General features: G+C 41.5%; 1 protein-coding gene across 2 annotated transcripts in view; it reads right to left on the reverse strand.

Moving 5' to 3' along the window:
* rimbp2b (RIMS binding protein 2b) overlaps nt 1-17,194 on the reverse strand; it is a 99,160-nt gene extending 81,966 nt beyond the window's left edge. For both annotated transcript variants that reach the window (XM_062999392.1, XM_062999391.1), the window contains exon 1: nt 16,999-17,194. The gene's annotated coding sequence lies outside the window, so the exon portion shown is untranslated. The remainder of the gene's footprint in view (nt 1-16,998) is intronic.
* Between the last annotated feature and the right edge of the window lie 2,153 nt (nt 17,195-19,347).

Consider the following 19,347-nt stretch of genomic DNA (forward strand, 5'->3'; position numbering starts at 1 on the left):
CTTCTCCTCGGGGCCACGGCAGGTTCAGTTCCCACTGGAAACGCTTGGCACAAGGTAGGAACACAGACCGTACATGGCGCCACGTCATTCATCGCATGGAATGCCTACCTAGACATAGCCAATAATCTGTGGGCGTCTGGATGGCCGATATAGCATAATAAAGCACTGCGCCACCTGAGCACCCTCTAAGAAAAACACGTCAAGCTGAATGCTTAACATAAATCTAAATAATGTAAAATTTAAAATAAATTTTGTTTCTCAACAAACACGAAAAAAAAGTTTGAAAAACCCTGACCTAGTCGTTTCCAATTTCCTATTGTAATTCCTCTGCTTCTTAAACCAGCCCCATTTTGACCAGAGAGAGCCAAAGACTTGCACATGCCCCCTACAACGCAGTCGTCCACCACTTCTTTTTACCTACCATTGGTGAGATTCCACACAATGCTGAATGCTTAACATAAATCTAAATAATGTAAAATGTTGAATAAATTCTGTTTCTCAACAAACACGATTGACTGTGTCTGACAGAGGAAAGGTCAGACAGGGTTTCTCTTGACTTTCGTCTGGTCGAATCCACCTCTGGCCCAGAGACTTTAAACGTGTCACAGGGGGCCTGTGCTAGTCTGCAGCCCCTACTCAGCAAGGGGAAAAGTAAAATTCACAAATGAATAGGGATGTAACGATACACTCTACCCACGATGCAATACGATTCACGATACTGGGTTCACAATACGATTTTTTCACGATTTTTTAAACAAAATGAAATTGAAGACAAATTACGACAAAGTTTCCCTTTATTATTTCTCTTTAAAAAATGTAATAAAATACTGTATTTGTGCTTATCTTTTATTTATCTAAATAATGAATGTCCTTTTATTTCTGAAATAGGTACAAACTATGCAAAACAATGCTGCAAATTTCCCTTTATGTGTAAAAAATAAAAATGAAATGAAACAAATACCACATTAAATAAATAAATGAATAATACAAATTAAGAAAGTCCCCTTACATAAATAAATTTGGTTGGAAAATTCCGAACCTGGCAACCCTGTAGTGATGTCAACCAGGCAAGGTGAATAGTGCTAGTGCCCCCTGCTGTTTAAAGTGAATATCGATTCATTATACATGTAAACCGATTTGAATCGTTACACATGTGAATCGATTTTTAACTGTCTTGTAGTGCATCCTTACATCCCTACAAATGAAATAAAGAAAGTTCGAATGATTTGCATATAAATCTCTTTTAGGGTTTGTAAAAGTGGCAGCAAACCCCACCTGCATCTCAGCTGACCCCATGTGTGGTCCCGACTCAGAGGCTAAAAATACAGCTTCAGACCAGTAAAACATCAAATCCAGATCATGGTCAGGGCTTCACCGGTGCAAGGTCAAGCACCACAGCCCAGGGGAAAGTCACTCACACACACACACATAAATGCATTTAAGTATGCACACACAGGGAACTGTGGTCGATATAAAACTCAGCAAGGAAACAAACCAGCACAGAGCAATTTAGTAACACAAGTCACTCACATGAGCCGTTTCCTCTCTGGATGAGCTTGAAATAGTCTTAAACCACTAATATGAGATCCAACAGATCTGCTGCACCTTATAAACTCTAATCCAGTTTATTTAAGGTCCTCAGTATAATAATTAAAAGTAGTAAACCTACCTTAACTCAAATGTGTAGCTTTAGAAATATTTAGTAATTGTTAAAATTCCAAGACTGCTAGATCAGCGGTCGCCAACCACCGGGCCGCGGACCGGTCATTTATTACCAAGCCGCACAGAAAGAATGAATAATTAGAGACGCTACATCAGCAATGAAAACACTGCTTCCATTTCCAACACACGGGTGTTTATCATCTCATATCACCCCAAGGTGGAAGCAGCGTCTCGTTGCAGCAAAAAAAGCTCATTTGTGAGCAGTATAGTTATTCTATTTTGAATCCTATCTATTGAATCCTATCTAATCTATTTTATATGAAACTGGTCCGTGGTGCAAAAAAGGTCGGGGAGCGCCGTGCTAGAGCATACATACAGTTAACATTTGAATTCAGCTGTAGTTTTTTGCCTTGATCGGGTGAGACATGATTGGCTACGTCTGGGGGTGGGATGGTTGATTTGGTCAAAGCCCTGGATTGTCCAGGGTATTCCTCTGCACCCAGCAGACCGACAACCAAGCGACTGATCAAATCAAACAAAATTAAAATGTTCTGTATTTTTAACACATGAGAATTAAGAACTCTATTGGCCTGCACAGAGCCCTGACCTCACCCAACTGAATTAAAACACTGATTGTGAGCTGAATGGTTAATTAGTGGGATCATTAATTGGTCCAATAATCTCATGGTCAGGTGACTACATTTTTTTAGTGTAAATATGCATCATGGGAAACTAACGCCAGGTCAGTGAGGTGTGTAATGCTGCAGATCTGAGGTTATCAGGTTCAGGTCCTATACACCAGCCTTTCTCACCCGGGGTGCCGCGGTGCCGTCTGGCTTCGTCAGGGGTGCCGTCAAAAATATTCTGATAATAATGGGTCATTCGCGAACGATCCCATTCTATTGAACGGCTCTTTAAAATGAACAAAAGGAACCGAGTCGCGCCTCTGGGAGCCGCTATATATTTTTTTATATTTCTGCGCAGTTCTTATCGGCTGTAATCCACCCATTCAGCTTCACATCAGTAGAGGGAATTAATCAGTCATAATAATAAGAGCTGTTTATTGTCGAAATTCAAATCCGAAAACCGGAGAGCAGAGAGCGAGCGAGACACACACAGAGAGAGAGAGAGAGAGAGAGAGAGACACACACACAAACTGATTGTTATTACTACCTCATTACTGTAAATATTATAATTTTTATTGTTATTATTTTGCACTGTTTTTATTAATATTTTATTCTATTTTATATTTTTTTTGCCCATGTAACTGTTTTGTATATATTTGTTCTTTCTTACTGTTATTTTTATAATTTCTCTCTAACTTGCTTTGGCAATACGAATGTCTTTATTTGTCATGCCAATAAAGCTTCTTTTGAGTTTGAGTTGAGAGAGCCGTAACCGAGCTACAGAGAGAACATGCAGAAAAGAAGCAGTGCTCTCAGTATAATGACAAATAATTGAGAAATAAACTATAAACTTGTTTAATTATGTTAAATCTTTTGAAAGCTTTTCGAGCCTAACTTACATCAAGAACAAGTACAGGGAGCGACTGAGGGCTCTGGACCAGGAGCTCCGAGTCTGCCTCTCATCCATCCCTGCCAGAATAGGGCGATTGTGTGCATCATCCCAGGCTCAGGTGTGTGTTAGCAGTCCGAGGGATGCAGAGTGTACGTTTTTTAATACGTTTTAGACTGGGGTGACTTGAGATTTTGCATACTTTTAAAGGGTGCCGTGACTGAAAAAAGGTTGAGAAACACTGCTATACACTATAGTGTACAGACATTTTTAGACACATCACATGATCCACTGCACAAAATACACCAGACTTCCTGCAACACTACTAAAACATTCAACTAAATTGGTTTGGATACAAAAATAGATCTGCGGATGGAAATCCCAGTCAGGACTTTCCAGCAATCAATCGCTCTTAATGCTCCTGCCAGAGGCATTGCATTATTCACAGCACATACAGCTTCACATACAGAACCGTCACTGAAGATTCAGTCCAGAATTCCCTGTTTCAGGCAGGAATGTGTCTACTTAACTAGATATGGTAATTACTAACTGATAAACTGACCACCAACAGCAAACTAATAATTCTTTCATCAATGACGTCAGTTAAACAAAATGTGTTTCCAACACCTGACCGTTCTTATTTGAGCTGAGAGCAGAGCTGAAGATGCCACACACATCAGCGCCAAGTTATGGTAAATGGGAATTCCTCATTAAACTAGAAATGATGCTGAATTCTGCCCCCAAACCCCATTTAAAGTATTTTCTATACAGAGAATGAAGTTCAGTTTCGATCTTTTTCTTCCAGTTCATTTGTATCAACTGCTTTATCCTTGTCAGGGTCGCGGAGGGTCCTGTTCAGATGGTAAACACTAGATGCAAGGCAGGAACACCCTGGACAGAGAACACCCAGGACAGAGAACACCCTGGACAGTGAACACCCTGGAAAGAGAACACCCTGGACAGTGAACACCCTGGACTATGTACACACTGGACAGAGAACACCCAGGAAAGAGAACACCCTGGACTGAGTACAACCTGGACTGAGAACAACCTGGATTGAGAACACCCTGGACAGAGAACACCCTGGATTGAGAACACCCTGGACTATGTACACACTGGACAAAGAACACCCTGGACAGAGTGCCAATCCTTTGCAGATCATTCTAATCATAAATAAAAAAAACTAACGCACTATGCAATTTTAGCACAGATCACATATACAAGTATATACACACTATATAGCCAAAAGTATTTGGACACCTGACCAATAGCTTGTTTTACACTTTCATTTACGTTTTCTGCATTTAGCAGACGCTTTTATCCAAAGCAACTTACTTATTGTCTAAGCAATTAAGGGTTAACGGCCTTGTTCAAGGGTCCAGCAGTGGCAACCTGGCAGTGATAGGGCTTAAACCAGTGACCGTTCGATTACTCACTTGTAGCTTGTTGGACATCCTGTTTCAAAAACAAATCGTAATACAATAGAGTGCCCTCTATGAGCTTTAATAACAGCTGCTATTCTGAGAAGGCTTCTCACAAGATCTTGAAGTATGTCTGTGAGAATTTGTGCCCATTCAGGCAAAAGAGAATTTGTATTAGGCTGATTTGGTCAAGAAAGCCTCAGCTGATGTTCCAGTTCATTCTAAAGCTGTTCAGTGGGACTGAGGTCAGTCAGGGCTCTGAGGTCAGGAATGCTGGCTTTTCCTAAACTATTGCTCCAAAGTTGCAGGAATATAATTCACTTTATATAACTGATTTACTACTTAAACTTATATTCATCTGAAGGTCTATCCAAATTCAATCTCACTCTCTTCTCATGCTTTCTCATCTGTCTCACTGGGAAATTACCCAGCAGTTCTGTTCAGTCAAACCGAGGAGAGCAGCTTTGTGTTTTGACAGTTTAGAGCACAGTTCTATTGATCAGCCCAAACCACAGTCTAAACAACACAGCAACATTTTACACTCACTGACCATACTAAATTCATGCTGACTGATAGTGACCCCCTTTGAACAGTCCACTGGGTGTCTTTAAAATTTCTTTAACATTTTGGTCCATGTTGACATGACTGCATTATGTAATTGCTGCAGATTTGTGCTGTCTCCTGTTCTACCACATCCCAGAGGCAGTGCTCTCTTGGACAGCAAACTGGTGATTATGAAGACCACTGACGTACACTGTGCTGAATGGCATGTGTAATGGAACCAGTTACTGACCCGTCCATCTGTGTAATGCTGCTTAAAGATGCTGCTTTTTTTTTTAATGCATTTTCTCCTTTAGCGCGTCCAATTGCCCAATTGCATCGTGCATCCTCTCCGCCTATGCTGATCCCTGCTCTGACCGAGGAGATCGAAGCTAACCCACGCCCCCTCCGACACGTGGGCAGCAAGCCGTATGCGTCTTATCACCCACACATTGACGAGTGTTGTGCCACCTAGAGCACTCTTTCCTCATCTCTGTGTAGGCGCCTCTAATCAGCCAGCAGAGGTCGTAATTGCACCACTTTGACAGAGAGAGACCCCAGCCGGCTTAGTCCCGCTCATATGAACAGGTCAATCGTTGTTCATGTGGCCGCTCAGCCTTAGCCAGCAAGGCAGAACTGAGACTCAATGCGATGTATTCGAGATCCCAGCACTGGTTGCAGCGTGCGTTTTTACCGCTGCGCCACCTGAGCGGCTTATGTCGCTCAGTTTTGGTAAACCTGTGACCACAGTGTTTCTGCTTACTATGGTCATTTATGTCATTTTTATATGGTTAGCCTACTGTCACCTCTGACCTCTCCAATCAACAAGGTATTTCTGCCTCCCAAACTCCCACTGGATGTATTTTTTTAATATATATATTTTTTTATTCTTTTTATTTCTCCCTTTGCTGTGGATCCCTGATTGCGTTCGAGGAGGGTATACTGCTGCTCACGTGCCCTCCGACGCATGTGCAGTCATAGCGGACCCCTTCTTTACGCCCATGCTTCTGCACAGATGCCTCAATCTGCTAACCAGGGTTCTTGCACAACGCTTGAAGACCCCACCCACTTGGTCCGGTCATTTCCCCACCCAGCAGACACGGTGGCCAATTTGTGTCTGCTGCAGGCACTGCCAATTGTGCCCGATAGATGTATAACAATCATGTTTTAGCAAAAATGTAATCATGACTTGTGACTTTATTGGGACAAGTGCACCTACCAATGGCCATGTCCAGATTATGTAACAGGACTTCCCCTCCTCTCTCCAGCTTCACATATCTAATGTCTGTGTTAAACCAGTGGGGTGAAAGAGCATCTTCTGACTGTTTATCTATCCCCCAGACATGTCTGTGCAGACACCCAACTGATCAACAGCACAGCAGAGACCCAGATCTCAGCAGTAGTGGGTCAGTGCATCATACCGCGCTGTGCCAGCCGAGTGCCCCTAAACTATACTCGACTTAAGCTGGACAGATGTTCTGTATTCTGAACAGACCAAAAAGACATTAAATCTTATTGTTTTCAATCAGATTCAAGATACGTAATTTAAAATCCAATATAAATGTTTGTTTGTTACCATAGTAACTGTTCTAAACGTGCTACAGGAACAAACGTGGTCACAGCATAAAATAATTGAATTTAGCCTCTTGTAATGTGTAGTGTGTGGATTTAGGAGATAATTCTGATTGGCCCTGCAGAATAAACATAGCCAGAAAATACCTCTCGAGGAACACATACATTACATATATGTATGAAAACGATGAGCAAACACACTGTCCACACACACACACACACACACACACACACAACAAAGCATTCATAACCAGTGTAATTTAATCTGTACACACATCTGCCTCATATCATGTTCTCCTTCACCTTTCACTCCAAAAGAAGCTTCCCTTCTGTTCCACAGCTTTTATTCGTACATGTTGGGTGAACAGGTGGAAACTGGTCAGCCAAACACAGACAAAACACGCCTCACTATACATACTTCTGCAAAACAATTATATATTTGGAATATATTTTAACACTGCTTAAATTGGTTCTGGTGGAACAGCAGACAAAATGAAAGAACTGCAATACTGCAATCACCGGGCGATGATAGCTCAGATACTGTCTTAAATGCTTTTCCACCCAGACACCCTCAAACATTGCGAACGACAGAACCACACCGCAACACCGCCACCATCTAAAACACTTCTGATCTTTATGCTCGGGTGCAATATAATAAAAGAAATGAATTAACAGGAAAATTCATTTCAGTTTAGACACGAGTTACAGCTTTATTAAACAGCTCTCAGTAATGAAGATGCTCTCTCACCCCACTGCTTTAACACAGACATTAGATATGTGAAGCTGGAGGGAGGAGGGAGGAGGGGAAGTCCTGTTACATAATCCGGACACACGGCCTCAGCTGTTCCTAAAACCGAATCTAAGCAGCACAGCACCAAGAGGAGGACAGGAAAAGAGAAAGAGCAGAAGAACGACTACAAACAGAGAGAGAGAAATATGAAATAGAACGATACACAAATAGAGAGGCTCGGCGTAGCCAGGCAAGAGCGAGTTGTCATCGGTACTGGCTCCAGATGTTACTAGCGAGCGTGCAGTGCTGCCTACACACACACACACACACACACACACACACACACTGCAGAGATTGGCCTTTGAGAGTGTTAAAGCACTGCACCATTTCCCTGTCACCATTTCAGCGAAATACACACACTGTCTTCATGTGTCGAATCAGGATGTGATGGTATGATGCTTTCTTGATATGATGACCTTCGTTTTAAAGAAAGAAATCACATTATTACCATTTTTTCTTTCTGTGGCTCCTGTATTTTTAGGGGTTGCCACAAGAAAACAGAGAATTTTATTCCACATATCAGATTTTAGAGTTTTTATGCCCGACGTTCCTCCTGATGCAACCCTACTTATTTCTTTCTGGGCTTGGGACCGACACTGAGAGCGAAGTCAGGCGGTTTTTAATTCATATATACAAAATATTTAATTACAAAATAATGCCTTCATATATACATGTTTTATATATATATATATTCCGACACGTGGGCAGCATGCCGTATGCTTATCACCTACACTTTGACGAGTGCAGTGCAGCTCGGCGTTATGTACGGAGAGACACACCCTGACAGCACTCTTTTCTCATCTTTGTGCAGGCGCCATCAATCAGCCAGCAGAGGTCGTAATTGCACCAGTCATGAGAGAGAGACCCCATCCGGCTTAGTCCCGCCCATATCTGAACAACAGGTCGCGTGGCCGCTCAGCCTAGCCGGCAGGCACTGTCGCCTCACAGCTAGAAGGTCCTGGGTTCGATCCCCAGGTGGGGCGGTCCGGGTCCTTTCTGTGTGGAGTTTGCATGTTCTCCCCGTGTCCGCGTGGGTTTCCACCGGGTGCTCCGGTTTCCTCCCACAGTCCAAAGACGTGCAAGTGAGGTGAAAATTGTCCATGATTGTGTTTGATATAACCTTGTGAACTGATGAACCTTGTGTAATGAGTGACTACCGTTCCTGTCATGAATGTAACCAAAGTGTAAAACATGACATTATGGCACGTTATGCCATCTATGGCACGGGACACACTTACTACACAATACACCACACGCTTTTGCAAAGTATGAGTAAATAAGAGTAGCTGGTAGAAATCTATGTTGCTGTGTACTAACTATACCAGCAGCGCCTTTATCCCGCCCACCATGTACGATGTTCCAATCATACTCTTTAAATATCACAATAAATGTGATATAAAAATGTAATCCTGACATTTATTCTGCACTGCAGTCCAATAACTGCCTGTAATAAAGAGTACAGTTCAGGCTAATATATTCTGTCAGTGTGCTACTCCAGATTTCATGCTAAGGAGTGACAGAGAACAATAGATCAATATTGTTTTAAACGTATTGAGATTGTGTGTGAAGCATCAGTAGCACTAATCATTAACGCTCAGCCTCACTGCATCAAGTGTAAATGGAGTAATCCCGCTTAAGCTACATAATACCCGAAAATCTAATACTCCAATACTGCTATTGGATTAGAACCAACCAACTGTAACCTACGTTATCTGCTTTTTCCTTTTTAATTCATATTTTAACAGCAACAACAGCAAGAATAATATCAATAAAAGAAAATGAAGGATGAATTTATTTATTAATTTATTTATTTAGACATTATGGTGCCACCCAGCTCTGTAATAAAAAAAATACCTGGGTTCAATCCTCGCATCCTGTCACTGTAGGTAATAAAAATATTTGCTTTTGGACACCTGACCACGAGCTTCTGGGACACCCAGTTTAATATAAAAACAAAGGTTTTTAAAATAGTGTGACCTCTATTTTTATATGATCTTCTCACAAGGCTTCTCATAAGACTTTGAAGAATGTATCTGGAAATGTGTGCTCATTCAGTCAGTCACAAGAGCACTTGTATGGCTGGGCACTGATGTTGGTCAAGAAAGCCTCAACTGATGTTCCAGTTCAGTCAGTGTGATGTATGTAACATTAAATCTCCTCAAGCCTCTGATGGCCATATGCTGTATTTTGGCATGGTTCACATTTAAATGGAAAGTTGAAGCTAAAATAAATTGCTGACTTTTTTCTATCATTATTATTATGATATTTTTATTTAGCTTGCTGTACCCAGAGCTAGGTACTCAAGCCTGTGACTTGAGTCAGAGTCGCATGTAAGTCGCACACACAGCGACTTCAGACTCGACTCTGACTCGTTTCAAATGACTCAGACTCGACTCATGACGCAAAAAAATGACTCGCTAGTGTCAGCATGTTTTAACATTAGTTACTTGTGACAATTGTATATATATATATACAACAGTATCTATATATATACAGTGTATCACAAAAGTGAGTACACCCCTGACATTTCTGCAGATATTTAAGTATATCTTTTCATGGGACAACACTGACAAAATGACACTTTGACACAATGAAAAGTAGTCTGTGTGCAGCTTATATAACAGTGTAAATTTATTCTTCCCTCAAAATAACTCAATATACAGCCATTAATGTCTAAACCACCGGCAACAAAAGTGAGTACACCCCTAAGAGACTACACCCCTAAATGTCCAAATTGAGCACTGCTTGTCATTTTCCCTCCAAAATGTCATGTGATTTGTTAGTGTTACTAGGTCTCAGGTGTGCATAGGGAGCAGGTGTGTTCAATTTAGTAGTACAGCTCTCACACTCTCTCATACTGGTCACTGAAAGTTCCAACATGGCACCTCATGGCAAAGAACTCTCTGAGGATCCTAAAAGACGAATTGTTGCGCTACATGAAGATGGCCAAGGCTACAAGAAGATTGCCAACACCCTGAAACTGAGCTGCAGCACAGTGGCCAAGATCATCCAGCGTTTTAAAAGAGCAGGGTCCACTCAGAACAGATCTCGCGTTGGTCGTCCAAAGAAGCTGAGTGCACGTGCTCAGCGTCACATCCAACTGCTGTCTTTGAAAGATAGGCGCAGGAGTGCTGTCAGCATTGCTGCAGAGATTGAAAAGGTGGGGGGTCAGCCTGTCAGTGCTCAGACCATACGCCGCACACTACATCAAATTGGTCTGCATGGCTGTCACCTCAGAAGGAAGCCTCTTCTGAAGTCTCTACACAAGAAAGCCTGCAAACAGTTTGCTGAAGACATGTCAACAAAGGACATGGATTACTGGAACCATGTCCTATGGTCTGATGAGACCAAGATTAATTTGTTTGGTTCAGATGGTCTCAAGCATGTGTGGCGGCAATCAGGTGAGGAGTACAAAGATAAGTGTGTCATGCCTACAGTCAAGCATGGTGGTGGGAATGCCATGGTCTGGGGCTGCATGAGTGCAGCAGGTGTTGGGGAGTTACATTTCATTGAGGGACACATGAACTCCAATATGTACTGTGAAATACTGAAGCAGAGCATGATCCCCTCCCTCCGGAAACTGGGTCGCAGGGCAGTGTTCCAGCATGATAATGACCCCAAACACACCTCTAAGACGACCACTGCTTTATTGAAGAGGCTGAGGGTAAAGGTGATGGACTGGCCAAGCATGTCTCCAGACCTAAACCCAGTAGAAAATCTTTGGGGCATCCTCAAGCGGAAGGTGGAGGAGCGCAAAGTCTCGAATATCCGCCAGCTCCGTGATGTCGTCATGGAGGAGTGGAAAAGCATTCCAGTGGCAACCTGTGAAGCTCTGGTAAACTCCATGCCCAGGAGAGTTAAGGCAGTTCTGGGAAATAATGGTGGCCACACAAAATATTGACACTTCAGGAACTTTCACTAAGGGGTGTACTCACTTTTGTTGCCGGTGGTTTAGACATTAATGGCTGTATATTGAGTTATTTTGAGGGAAGAATAAATTTACACTGTTATATAAGCTGCACACAGACTACTTTTCATTGTGTCAAAGTGTCATTTTGTCAGTGTTGTCCCATGAAAAGATATACTTAAATATCTGCAGAAATGTGAGGGGTGTACTCACTTTTGTGATACACTGTACATATATATACATTTATTATTATTATAAATATTCTGCTCTCTAATAATGCTCCGGCCGCAATTGGTAAATCTTACAGCCAGCTTCCGGCATAGTGATGAAGCGTCGCTCCCTACACAGTTTAAAGTTCACTTCATTTGAACATTTTCGTTACCTTTGGATCGGAATCTCACTTAAAATGGTGGAATACCCTACGTAGTGCACTTCACAGGAACAACTGGGTTGAATGGAACGCTCCTACAGAATTAGCGCTAATGGATAAAAAAATGCTTTCTGAACCAATCAGACCTTCTGATTTTAATTGTTAGTAAGATGATCATCAATGAAATGCTTGATCGACTTTCTAACAAGTTTGTGTTTTACTTCACAACCAGGAAAAGTTTGGAGATTTTTAATTATAAGCACATTTACAAAATAATGGATTCTATTCCTAATGGGACACACGGTTACAAATGTAATAGCATCTGGAAGAACAGAAGCTAAGGTAAGCAGTGGTTATGATTTTTTTTGCTGTGTTTTGGATTTTGGCCGCTGTGCCGTGATTTATCGAGCGCTTTTGTTCTGTAATGAAAACAAAACGTATCAGTTTAAGCTTTTAACTGGAACCTTCTTGTTACGGAAATTACATTCATTTGCACAATAACTAGGAAAGTAAAGGCACGAAGTAAAACGTTAAAATACAGTCACTAACCTGTTGTTGTTTTATCTGAATTTACAGATTATTTGTTTATTTCTACGCTACATTTCCAATATATGTTTTGTGTTTATTATATTGACTTCCGACTTGACTCGGACTCTAGCCTAAAGACTAGTGACTTGACTCTGACTCTAGCCTAAAGACTCGAGACTTGACTCGGACTCTAGCCTAAAGACTAGTGACTTGACTCGGACTCTAGCCTAAAGACCCGTGACTTGACTCGGACTCTAGCCTAAAGACCAGTGACTTGACTCGGACTCTAGCCTAAAGACTAGTGACTTGACTCGGACTCTAGCCTAAAGACTAGTGACTTGACTCGGACTCTAGCCTAAAGACTAGTGACTTGACTCGGACTCTAGCCTAAAGACTAGTGACTTGACTCGTACTCTAGCCTAAAGACTCGAGACTTGACTCGGACTCTAGCCTAAAGACTCGAGACTTGACTCGGACTCTAGCCTAAAGACTCGAGACTTGACTCGGACTCTAGCCTAAAGACTAGTGACTTGACTCGGACTCTAGCCTAAAGACTCGAGACTTGACTCCGACTCTAGCCTAAAGACTCGAGACTTGACTCCGACTCTAGCCTAAAGACTAGTGACTTGACTCGGACTCTAGCCTAAAGACCCGTGACTTGACTCGGACTCGTATTATGTGATTTGTGAACATCTCTGGCTTTACTTGGTTGGTACTATATGTCCCACAACCCCCCTCGTCCTTTAAATCTCTTCTACACTACTGTCTATACAGAGTAATTTTTAATGATCGTTACGTTCAGCGTTTCCACTGATGACTAACATGTACGTCAGTGGCAGGTCTAACTCCTCTTACCTGACACTGCTGAAAAAGCTTTTTCAAAATCATGTGATGGCTAAATATTTAAATATTAATATCAGTCTATATGATATCCCTGTAAGGCTACGATAGCTACTCCCACACAGCAGCTTCTGCCACACACACTACAGTCATCATTAATCATAATTCTGATGCTTATTTCCAGCACTGGTCTGAGCTAATAATAATTTTCCTGTCATCATAAACACTTAACCTTTTATCACACTTAATGATTATTAAATCATGGCATGTTTATTCTCTACCTTTTCCTCACTGGGGTGCACTCTAACTGAACCTGGCAGGCATCGCGTTAAAGACACAAAAATGTGCCGACCTGAGCAGTTTCCACCTTTATTAAACAGAATAGAAAAGAATAGAATGGATAGCTGATATTTCTTATATTTGTAAGCTTTAATCATAGCATTGGGGCTTGGCTATATAAGAATATTTACCATCATTCATTTTTACAACAGCTTTATCCTGGTCAGGATTGCAGTGGGTCCAGTTTCCCTGAAATAACTGGGCGCAATGCGGTAACACACAACAGCCAGGATGGCAATCCGTTATGAGGCTCCGACATAGTCAATCATGTTCTGACGGGATTTAAACCCTGGATCTCAGCAGTACTGGGCTAGTGTAATTTTCAGTTTCTTCATCTGAGCCCCTTGTGGGGATTTTACATTAAAGCATTTGTGATTGTGCTAAAATGAAACTGTCCGTTTTAGCACTGAGTTTTACATCACAGTGCTGCAGCCGCAAACACACACGACCAGAATATGAAGAATGAATCACAACAATAATCAATAGAATCACACAGTGTCGTTTTTAGTCATTTTTGCTGTTATTTTGGACTTGCAAACAACATAAGAATGACTTAAACAACATTAAAACAGATTAAACAGGCTCCCCTGTATCCCAAGTGATTGACAGTGTAAATCACCTTTTCAATCGGTGATGATTGTTATTACACCCATTCACATCATGTACAACTCAACCCGAGAAACAGCACTTACTGAAAATAACAACCCCCAGATCAACACAGTGCATTACAATTCAGCTTTTATACTGAACACACACACACACACTCACTCACACACACACACAGAAATATTCACATCTACAAAATCCAGTGGCTGCTAAAAGCCTGTAATTTTCTTTAACTGTCTGACATACTGACATATCAAAAGCTTCTATAAGATGCAGTGATCCCACAAATTATATTTCACACACACACACACACACACACACACACACACACACACACACACAGTCCTAGTAAATACAGGGTTAGATGCTAAAAACATACTGCAGCACACAATATTGCAATTAAAAAGTTCATTTATTTAAACAGCAGCCAAAAACAGACAGACATGGTCAAAACCATGGTACAAAATTAGACTGTATACTGTCACAACTGTAAGTCGCTTTGGATAAAAGCGTCTGCTAAATGCGGAAAATGTAAATGTAAAACAGGACTAAATTAAAACTATAGATGTAACATCTGCCGGTTTTAATGACACACTATCATATTAATCCCAACTATAATCCTAATCCTAGCATTAGGCTGATAGTGTGAGGTCTGGGACACGGCTGCTGAGCGTGCATCAAAACATCGATCGGTAATAATCAGTCTAAGTGTTACAGCAGGATGATTTTCCTGCTAGTTTGTTAAATGTTTGTAAGATAGTTTGTCTTGGGTTGTCAATGTTAGCTGTGTTATTGTGATATTAGTGCACTTTGGACCGGGCACCTTTTAAAAACCACTTTTGGGGCTCTACATAAAAAAGCCAGTCACGCAACCCCTACACTGTTACCATAGCAACCTGGTAACCACTATGTTCAGCCTTGTATAATGGGTGATGGCACTTCAAATCAAAAAGGTAATTTTGTTTAGGTTTTGAAAGTGCTCTGCCCTTTACACATTTTTTTTTATAAATTGGAAGCAATTTGACCTTTTCGCGATCACTTTCTGTCAGATCACACAGTTTTTGGGACGGGGAAAACATTTCCCACCAACTCTTACCAATGAGAAAACAAAACTGAATGTAATTTATAGTTACTAGCATAACTGAAAAATAGGAACCTACAAGAATGATCAACTAAGAAGAATGATACCAGTTTTACCACTGCTTTATCCTGGCTAGAGTCACTGTGTATCCAGTTCATTGGGCAAAAGGCAGGAAACACCCCGGACAGGTCACCAGTCCATCACGGAACACACACACAAACACGCTCACACTCACACTTAGGGCAATCCCTAGTAGCTCCAACTGACCTAACTGCATGTCTTTGGACGTGTGGGAGGAAATCGGAGCACCCAAAAGAAACCCACACAGACACAGAGAGAACATGCAAACTCCACATAGAAGGAATTCTGGCCACCTGGACGGGGAATCGAACTTAGGCCCTTCTTGCTGATAGGTGACAACACTGGACCACTAGTCCACAACCACTGGGATCAAGGATTCGAATCCCTAGCGGTGCTATCAGCCAGGCAGGCATCTATACACAGACATGATCAGCTAGGTCTAGTGATCTGTGATGGATTGGTGTCCTGTCCGGGGTGTGTTAACGCATTGCGCCCAATGATTCCAGGGAAACTGGTCCCACTGCAACTCTGACCAGGAAAATGAAATGAAAAGCAATTAAGTTGGTTATTCTACAGCTATTATCAACAGCCATTGTCATTAACTAACAAAAAAGAACTACTATCAACCAAAAATAGCAACGAATTAGTTAGTTACTAACAGAAATACGTTCAAACCAACAATAATTAACAAATAACAAGTAAAAGAAGAAGAAACAAACAGTATGGATCCATAACTAGATTAACTAGAAATCAGCAGACAACATTGGCCATCAATCACCAACTGACAACAATTACGAGCTTTTAGAAACTATCAGTTTGACAGAAATTACTCACTGACAAATGATAAACCCTTGCGGTTAAGGTACTGGACCCAGTGGCGGTTCTAGAGCATGTGAGGTGGGGGGGCCAGAGGCTATGTTAGAGGGGCCAATTACTTTCTGCCCAAATGTGCATTGTGGGCATTAAGAGGAAACAGTCGATATTCAATAGAATTCAACATTTTATTTATGCAGTTTTCAGTCTACATTTTCTTGAGTTTGATGTAAACAGATCAACAGATCAAGAATCACCATTTAAGGCATTTGCTCTGCTTAAATGTCATTTATTAAGTCCTATTCTTTTTCATATTCAATTTGAGTTACATATAATGGCCACCCCCTCCCTAGAACTGCCACTGACCGGACCAGTAAGCAGAAGGTCGCCGGTTCAAAAACCACCACTGCCAAGTTGCCACTGTTGGGCCCTTGAGCAAGGCCCTTAACTCTTAATTGCTTAGACTGTATACTGCAAGTCGCTTTGGAAAAAAACGTCAACTAAATGCCGAACATGTAAATGTAAAAGAATCGTCGACTGGAAAAATTAACCAACAAGAACTACATACTGGGAAGATTTCACATGTTAAACAAATTACAGACAAAAAATGTCAACTGAACAGAAATAGCAACTGACAGACAGTAATTATTAACTGACAATAATTATCAATTGACAAGAATCTACTAAACATATTGCAGGTAACAAAAATGTATCATCTGACTGGAATCCTCAACTGTTAAGCAGCCTCTGGTCTATGGACACTTCCATACTAAGCAGTATGTTAAAGCAGTACGCATTCTACTACTGCATCCATACGCATACTATGTTCACATACTATGTAGTAAGGAAGTATGCAGTTTGTAACGCAGGCAGAGCGACCGTTGGTCGTGTTCTATTCGGTGGATGGTTTGGGACACAGCCTGTCAGCAGTACCTGTACTGAATTCCTGGCTCCTGCTCCCGGCTGCTCCTCTGCGTCCTTCCGCTCGGATAAACGCGACCCCCCTGATGTGAACGCTGCTGTATCCCGGTGCGCCGCCGCTCTCCCCGCTCGGTTACCGGGATGTTGATGTTGTTGTTGGGTGAAGATGAAGGAAAAATCCGCCGCTCGGCAGGAATCGCTGTTTCTGTCAGTCTCAAATAACGGCCGTTAACCGACGCACGAGCGCAAATAACAGCACGCGAGCAGGACCAGCGAGACACACACAGATCATTAGGGTTGGGAGTCGATTCCTTAAGGAACCGATTTTTTTTTTTTTGATTCACTGCATAGGGAACTATGCTGCGAGTTCAAAGCTGCGGAGTCGATTCTACACTGGGACACTGACTCGGCTCCAGCTGGCGCAAAGACGACATAAATTGAGCGAGTAGGGCAGGTCTGGTCAACTTTGTTGGCACAGAGGGGGGCAGACAGTTTTTTTCTTTTTCTTTCCAGCATTTCATTCTTGTTGTCTTTGTTTACTGATTCTGTTTGCCATCCTGCCATCCTATGCATATATGTATTTTTTTAAATATTGTCCACATTTTTACCAGAGCCTGATTGGTGGATTGGTGGATGACTGTTTAGACTACTAGATAAAAACATATTGATGGATGATGGACTTGAATGGATAGATGGGTGATTGACAGTTGGATGGACAGAGGGACAAATGGATGAATACAGTGATAAACTGATGAATGAATGGGTGGATGAATAAATATGTGGGTGGATGGATGGGTGATTGGATGGATAAATAGCTGGGTGGATGGATGGGGGATTGGATGGATGGATAAATAGGTGGGTGGCTGGATGGGTGGATGGATAAATAGGTGGGTGGGTGGATAAATAGGTGGGTGGGTGGATGGGTGATTGGATGGATAAATAGGTGGGTGGGTGGATGGTTTGATGTATAAATAGGTGGGTGGATGGATGGATTAAAGGGTGGATGGATGGATGAATGGATAAATAGGTGGGTGGATGGATGGATTGAAGGGTGGATGGATGGATGAATGGATAAATAGGTGGGTGGATGGATGGATTGAAGGGTGGATGGGTGATTGGATGGATAAATAGGTGGGTGGGTGGGTGGATGGTTCGATGTATAAATAGGTGGGTGGATGGATGGATTGAAGGGTGGATGGATGGATGAATGGATAAATAGGTGGGTGGGTGGATGAATGGATGGATGGATTGATAAATAGGTGGGTGGGTTGGTGCATGAGTGAGTAGGTGAGCAAATGATGGGTGAATTGATTAAACGATATTAAATGCACAGTATGGATGTATAGATGACAAGGTGGGTTGATGAACTGATGGACAAATGAATGAATGACTTACGCTGATGAATGGATGGGTTGGATGGGAAAATTTGTAGATATGTGTAATAGTTAATATGTAATATGTAAATAAATAAATTCTTATTTATATAGAGGAATAGACACATGAATTAATAGATCTATAGATGGATAAATTGACAGTTGGATGGTGGTATAGATAAATGTTTATACAGATGAATGGGTCAATTAAGAGACTTATATACAGTATAATGGACAGATAAAGTACTAAATTAAAGTTTCTACTCTTGGATGGGTGAATAAATCTTTACACTCTTTATCTTTCCACTAATGCATTTATACTGTATCCATCCCAAGGTTTCCCTGGTTTTCCAGTCATCCTGACTCATGAGACTTTGCTGCCTCTGGCGGCGGTGTATGGTATTGCACGTAACGAGTCGGGTACACAGATGCATTTAAAGAAAACGCAGTGATGTTAAAGAAGTTAATTGGGTTTAAAAATTTCAGCCTTCTCAACAGATTCCAGTCTGAGTTTCATCGAAGGCTACGGCCCCCATTACTATAAAGTAAGAAGGACTTCTCATGATGCTGATTGGAGCCTGGAGCAACACATTAACCATATTTTCCCAGAGCATACATTTTACTGTCTTTTTCTGAAATCCAGAGGGAAACAAAATGTTGGTTAAAAAACCCAGTTGAAGTTCCAGTTCATTCCAAAGCTGTTCAGTGGAGTTTCTGCCCACTGAAGTTTGTCTAAGTCATGTCTTCATAGAGTTTGCTTTGTACACAGGGGGACAGTCATGCTGGAACAGGAAAAAACCTTCCCTAAACTGTTTCTTTATATAACTGATTTAGTACACCTGTTAGCAATTGTTGAAACACATGAATCTAATAATTAGAAGGTCTGTTCCAATACGTTTGTCCATATAGTGTATGTAGTGAATATAATTGGTTTGTAGCCTCTGCTTGGCAGCTGATTACTTTATTGGTTCATTGAGCTACTTAGCTT

The sequence above is a fragment of the Trichomycterus rosablanca genome, chromosome 7 (assembly GCF_030014385.1).
Source record: "Trichomycterus rosablanca isolate fTriRos1 chromosome 7, fTriRos1.hap1, whole genome shotgun sequence".
Classification (NCBI taxonomy): Eukaryota; Metazoa; Chordata; class Actinopteri; order Siluriformes; family Trichomycteridae; genus Trichomycterus; species Trichomycterus rosablanca.